Genomic DNA, 7,516 nt, shown 5'->3' with positions numbered 1-7,516 from the left:
GCACATGTTTTGAAACAAACTAAGAAATGAGGCTAAAAAACTTTTGACTTCTTTCATTTTGCTAAGCAACAGTTCTTGAACTCTTAAGGCTGGCAAATCCCCAATGTGGCATTATAGCAATTAACAGGGGCAGGAGGGGGACAGGGAAGTATATTACCCTAGGAAATTGAAAAAAGAAAGAAAGAAAAGATTTTCTCTGCTAGCAGAAGCCTGGAGATGTAATGAGAAAACAGTAGTTTTGCAGCACAGCAGGGACCAAGATTTCTTAGACTTGCAAAGACTTTTGATGGGAAAGGGATACTTGTTTGCTGCTGCTGTTAGAAGGCTCACCATCCAGTTAAATAAACTTCAATTGATTAATCTTATGCATTCTCGATTAAATGATCAGTTAATTACAGCTACATAAATCTGAATATAAATATAGAAGAAAAATAAGAACACAGGAAGGTGCCTTGCAGCAAATCAGATCATAGCTCCATCTAGCTTGGTATCGTCATATACCAAGTGTGGGGAGCCTTTGGCCTTCCAGTTGTTGCCAAATTACAACTCCCACCATCCCTGGCCATTGGCCATGCTTTCTGGGGCTGATGGGAGTTGTAGTTCAGAAACATCTGCAGGGCCAAAAGTTCCCCACACCAAGTGGCAGTTGGTGACTCCATGTCAGTGGGGGCAGTGGAATCTGCTTCGGGTTGTAATCTGAACTTTCAAGGAGCTGTCCAAGGTGCTGAAGCACCTAAAACCCAGAGCGGATTCCACTGCCCCACTGACATGGAGCCAGCAGCCCACACCTGTCTTATACTAACTGCCAGTGGGTCTCCAGGGTTTGAAACAGGGTTCTTTCCCAGACCTACTTGAAGATACTGGCGGGGATTAAACCCGAGGCCTTCTGGATGTAAAAGCACGTGCTTTGCCACTGAGCTGTGGCTCTTTGAATAATGCACAAAAATGGCAGCAGAGGGGCTTTCATCGGAGTAAATATGCAGAGGATTGGGCTGTAATCTAACCAATCACAGCACAATCCATCTCTACTCAGAAGTAGGGATGGATGGATAAATGCATTTTGGTTTCTCTCAGTTTCTTCCAATTTTAAGTTCAGTTCTACACATTTCCACATCAGTTTGTGATATTTTTTTTTTAAAAAAGAAATCCTCGTGAAAATCATCAGCATTTTAGCGCAGATTTCTCCAAATATACACAATCTTGCAAAGCAATTTTCCCTCATAAAATGCATTTTTGCATGCTATTTTTTTAATAATATAGGCATTTATATGTGCACACTTCAGTATATGCATTTTTGTACACATTTCTCAGCTGGAGAAATTCACTGCAAAACTCAGATAAGTGCAAATGTCAAGGGATGGCTACGTTTTGGTCTGCATATTGTTTCAGAAAGTGTTAATTAGGTAAGTTTGCCTTCAAATGCGAACCCCTACTCACAGGTAAGTTCCACTTGGTTCAATGGGACTTGCTCCCAGGTAGCTGGTTATGGGATTGCAGCCTTAATCATCTAAATATTGCAGCTATTGTTGTTGTTATAATTATACAGCACCATTAATGTACACAGAGCATCGTTAGCAAAAAAAAGAGAGTTTCCGCCCCCTTTTTGCATTTCCATACTTAACTGACTGGGAGGGTCATTCAGACATGGTTTGTTGTGGAAATGGACATCTGCCAATAGCATTAACCCACTTTTTAGAAAGACATGGCTTACAATCTCATCTCTTAACCAAGGGTCTTTGCTGTTACTTTTTGGTGCAATTTGTAATAACACAATGAGGTTCCAAAGGTGTCACAGTGAGTGGAGAATGATGGGCAACCACCTGGAATGTTTGAATACCTGACTGTTCTTCATGTGTGACAAGGGCTGCAGTCCTAGACACACGGATTCTGGAGTAAACACTTGCATTAGATTGTGCAACTTGATTTCTCCATTTGCAACAAACTTTTACTTTTCAACTTCTCCATCTTTCTCCATGAAGAGTTCTGTGTAACACAGAGCTTTGCACATTCTTTTATGAACCGATTGATCCTGTAATGTAAGGATGGATAGAGAAGTCATTTTGGGTTTTCTCCAGTGCTCATTTTTCCAATCTTAAGTTGAGCACTCCACGTTTCTTCAATTTGTGATTTTGTTTTTAAATCCTCATGAAAATTTGTCAGTGCTAATTTCTCTTTAAAGCTACCATGTAAAAAATTGATGTATTTATATGCATATGTATTTATATTTTTATACACACTTTTCCCTAGTATATACATTTCTGTAAACAATGTTTGGTTGGAGAACTGCATTGTAAAATTCACAGAAGTGGGAAATTCAAAGGATAGTTGTGTTTCAGTTCTCAAGTTGTTTCAGAAAGTGCACATTAGGTGGATTCACCTTTAAACGCGAACTGAATTGAATCCCCTCCATCCCTTATCAATAAGTGACATCTCCATTTTGTCTCTTAATATAAATTCAACAACTTTTCTAGCACACCCAGGAGGGGCGAAGCGTGGAGGATAGAGGGGGGGGGGGAGAAATCCCATTGCAACAGAAGACATTAATTCTCAGCTGTCCACACCTCTCCTCCTACTGAGGGACTGGCCAGAAATGGAATTTCTAGCAAAGTTACAAATTGACTTTTGCTGTTTCATTCCAAAGCATAAGGGAGGTAGAATTCCAGCAGTTAGAGATGGCGTGGAAGAAAAAGAGCTGCCTTCAGATCCCTCCCCATGCATCCCAAAAAAACCCCACACTCTTCATACAAAGATTTTCTTAGAACAGTGCTCCAGACCACCTGAAAAAGGGTTAAGTTTCTATTATTCTTGGTTGAGATTTTACTGTTTTGCTTTTTCTGTACATCGCTCAGAGTGACTGGACAACCAGCCAGATGGGCGACTAACAAATCTAATAAATAAATAAAATTTGCTGAGGATCTCAGTGGGCCACTTAATGATTTTTCTGCCTGTTGTCAGCAGTTGTAATGCACTGCGCCAGATGCTAAAGTATTTTTTCCCCCAATGAAATTTCTCTTGTGGACCACCTGAATGAAGCCCGTGGAAGACACTTTGGGAGCCCTTGCCTTAGACCTTTAGCAGCTTGTAATTGTAACTGTAACTTTTAAAAACCTTCTGCAAAGCAAAGGTGGTATTTCATTGATAAATAACCTTTATTCAGCAGAAGGGACCAGGAGTGTTTGGTGCAGAGCTTGGACAAGTTACTTTTTTGAACCACAACTCCCATCAGCCCAATCCAGTGGCCCTGCTGGCTGGGACTGATGGGAATTGTAGTTTAAAAAAGTAACTTTTCGAAGCTCTGCCGCCGGCGTGAAGGGGGCAGTGATGCAGAGCCACCCTCGCGATACTGACACCGCTGCCATGTACCTGGAGAGTGCTGAGGCAAGACAGGCTGGCAGCAAGGTTGGGGCTGTGCAGGCACTCTGACAGAGACAAACTGGCACTTCTTCCACTGCACTTGTACAGCTCTGACTTCACCACCACACTATCCAAGTACATGGCAGCAACCAGGGGGTGGGGCTGGTGCCCATTGGGACTGGCGCAGCAGAATACAGGGAGCCGAACAGTATGTGAGACCAGAGCAAGCAGCAGATCATCAGATATTAAGACCTCATTGAAATAATCATAATAAGGTTTGCAGTAGCTGAGGGACTGCTTGAAAAGGTCAGGGGGCCAGGTTTCCCTCTGGCCCCCTGTAATTGGAGCACTGGGAGACAACTTGCTGTAGGCCTGTCTTTTAGACCCCTGCTCGGAAGCTGTATATTTATTTATTTATTTATTTTTCTTACATGTATACTTCGCCTTTTTTTCATAAAGGAACTCAAGGCGGCATACATGTGGTTACCAGGTGGTCTCCCACCCAGGCACTGACCCCACCCAGACATGCTTAGCTTCAGCAAGGTGGTGGTCCCATGTGCCTTCAGACCATATCTTGTTCAATAAGCCTGTTGTTACCAGCACCTTGCATGGAACCTGAACCTGAATCTGAGGTTCAGGAGACAACGCTGTCTGCCGCACACCAAGGCCTCGCCCCAGGGAGCAGGCCATTGCCCAGTTCCATTTCAAGTGGCTTCCATTTGGTGGCCATTTTGGAGTGCTAGCCATTGCTTCCAACGGTGCAATGTGAACAGGAATCTAACCAATCTGAGGGTGGACCAGCCTGCCTTATTGCCCTCACAGTGCTGTCTGCCAAACATTCAATAAACCACCTGATGTATCAAAGTGCATTTGATGGCTGAGGGAATCCTAAGTCTTGCATATGGACTATCACCCACACCGGTCTTTGTGCAAGGGTGGGAAGACTCACATCACGAGTTTCCATCGGAAGGCGCACATTTTGGACTATACAGATGAGAAGCCTTATTGTAACTGAATTAGTTTTTATGTTATTGTTTAGCTTTCTTGCTTAGTGTTTGGTGTTTTTGATGTTTTATATGTTTTTTGCTTTGTACGTCGCTCAGAGTGGCTGGGTAGCCAGCCAGATGAGCGACTAAGAAATCGAATAAATAAATAAGTCTCTTTTGTGGGAGAGCAGAGAAGAGCAAACTTTTAGTTCCTCGGTTCACCCAATTTTTTTGAAAAAGGAATGTGGGGGAGTGGTTATTACAGGTCTGTGGTTTGGGGGGGGATTTTGTTTCACATTCTACCTTGGAGCTTATCTTATCACTGTATTTACATCACAGAAATGGATGACTGACCATCGGCCGCCCAAACTGAAGGGTCTGTTCATGTGGCATGTTTTTTAAAGCTGTAGATAATAGCCCCCTTGCAAACTTCCTCCTTTCCAAATCACTCTGGAACAGTGAAAAAGAAACTCACTTCAACTCTGTTAACAAGGAAGCCAGGATTCAAAGCCACAGTGAGGACAAGGGAGAAATTTCCTCGTTTGGCATTTTAATGAACCTACCTAGTTTGCACTTTCCAAATCAACATGCAACTGAAAATGCAGCTATACTTGAAAATTCAGGCCCTGTCTGCACCATGTATTCAAAGCAGGATCATACCAGTTTAAACTTTTGGGCTCCCCAAAGAATCATGGACACTGTAGTTTGTTAAGAGTGCTGAGAGTCGTTAGGAGACTCCTACTCCTCTCACAGAGCTACGGTTCCCAATCCCTCTTCCCAAGAAACTCTGGAAATTGTAGCCCTGTGAGGGGAATAGGGATCTCCGAACAATTCTTTGCACCCTTGACAGACTACTTTTCTCAGGATTCTTTGGGGGAAAGGATGGGCTTTGTACATTTTGAGCTCCTTGGAGGTAAGGTGGGTTATAAATGTTGTTTAGTAAATAAATAAATAAATAATGGCACCTTTCTGTACGCTAATACAATAGTCAGAATATTACCCTCAAGTTGGTTTTAACCCTGTGACAAGAGTTATTTATAAAAACAAAACTCTTTTGCTAGTCAAACTGACGGCACTCCATAAATCTTCAAATGCATTCAAACTTGTTAACAAAATGCCAAGTAGGAGCATGCTATTATTTATATTTCTGAGTTGTAAGTCTCTTGTCCTGTGGTGAAAGTGAACTTTTCATCAATGAATAGCACAAATGAATGGCGTAATGGACTAAGACTGCAGTCCTGTGCTGTGCACACTTTCCTGGGAGTAAGACCCAATGAACATAGGAGGGGCTGGCTTTTAAGTAAACATGTATATGTTTATGCTGCCTGTGACTATTTTTTATATCTTTTCTTCTATGGAACTCAAGGCAGGTTCTCAGTCGGTCTCCCATCCAAGGACCGGCCGGATAAAGACTTGCTTTGCTCCAGCAAGCAGGAATTGTGCCAGACTTGAGCTTGGGGTTGAGATGGGCTACTGGGCTGTAGCAACCTGGCCCCCTGCCTGGCAGTGCTTCTGGCAGCCCACTGGCACCATCACCCCACACCTCTGTTGCATCTGTTGCAGTCACCCACCACCCCTCCTCTCGGACATGTCTCCTCAGTGGTGGCACTTTGGAATGGGAGCCAATCAATGGCTATCACTGCCAATTTGACATGGCCAACATGCAATGCTCGACGTCAGCATCACACAGTACCTTTGGGGCACTCTAAGATGGTGGCTTTTGCCATTGGGGATCATTGCTGAGTAGGATGGGGGGGGAATATGATTCCGTTCACATCTAAAGATGAATATATCAAATTCACACTTTCTGAAAAAACATGAGGACTGAAACCCAGCCACCCTTCGAAATGTGCACTTGTCCAAATTTTGCGATGCAGTTCTGCAACCAAGCAATGTTTACAAAAATGCATATATTAGGGGGAAGTGTGCACTAAATGAACATATTAGTGAAAATAGCATGCAAAAATGCTTTATATTAGGATAAATAGCTTGCAAAGAAACCTTGTACTGCATACAAAAACTGCATACAAAAATTAGGAGAAATTTGCATTAAAATGCTGAAGAATTTTCATGAGGATTTTTTAAAAAAAAAATCACAAATTGCTGCAGAAATGTGGAGAACCAAATTTAAGATTAGAAAAATTAGAAACTGAGAGGACTGAAATTGACAGATCCTTCCATCCCTGTTGCGGAGTGCTGGCTTGTGTACCATTCCAAAGCATCGCTGCTGCCAACCAGGGACACCTCTGCAAGGAGGCAGTGGCGACAGAAACATGTCTCAGCGCTAGGCAGAGGGCCTCAGTGTGGTGGTGGCAGTGGCAGCAGCAGTGCAGGGGTGGCAATCGGCCCTTGTGAGCTCCAGGCCCGCCAGCAAGTGCCCAACTGTGCCAACCTCTGTCAGCAAAGCAGCTGCATCATGGGCCTCCAGACGGAAACAATATTTCACTAAGATGTATTTTATGCACACTTTTAATCCGAATGTATGCATTCTTCGTCTACACATTACTTGGCCGGAGAACTATACTGCAACATTCAGAGAAGTGTGCATTTCAAAAGACGGCCGTATTTTGGCTCACATACTGTTTCAGAAAGTGCGGATTTAGTAGGTTTGCCTTTGAACATGAAACAAATTGAATTTCTCCCCCATCCCTATCAATGGTATTAATCATAATGGCTATATACTACCTCCAGGATCAGAGTCATTTGCCAGTGGATGGCGATGGGAAGGCACTGTGGCGCTCAAGTCCTGCTGATGGGCTTTCCAGAAGAGGCATTTGGTTGGCCACTATAAGAAAGAGGGCTAAACAGCCTTTGGTCTGATCCAGCAGCCAGGCTCCTCTGAGGTTCTAAAAACAGACCCTAAGTCTTTACTGAAACTGCTGTAGCTGTTTCATCTCTCTATATTTCTGCATTTTTCAAAGTGTCATTTTGATTAAAGGATGACTAACCCTGAAGTACATTGCTTTGACCCTTGTCTTCTGTTATAGGAAATGTTATATTTTAACATGCATAAACCCGAAAGGAATCGGTCGTTTTTGTCCAATGACGCATGAAGTTCTTACAGGTGTTTCCTGACATAGTGACCCCAGGGACTTCAGATTCTTGTAAAGAAGCTGATCAGAGAAAAGAGAGAGGAGAGAACGAAAAACACCAGCCACCTCTCTTTTAACATTGTC

Source organism: Rhineura floridana, chromosome 12 (genome assembly GCF_030035675.1).
Source record: "Rhineura floridana isolate rRhiFlo1 chromosome 12, rRhiFlo1.hap2, whole genome shotgun sequence".
Taxonomy (NCBI): Eukaryota; Metazoa; Chordata; class Lepidosauria; order Squamata; family Rhineuridae; genus Rhineura; species Rhineura floridana.
This window is presented reverse-complemented; position numbering follows the sequence as displayed.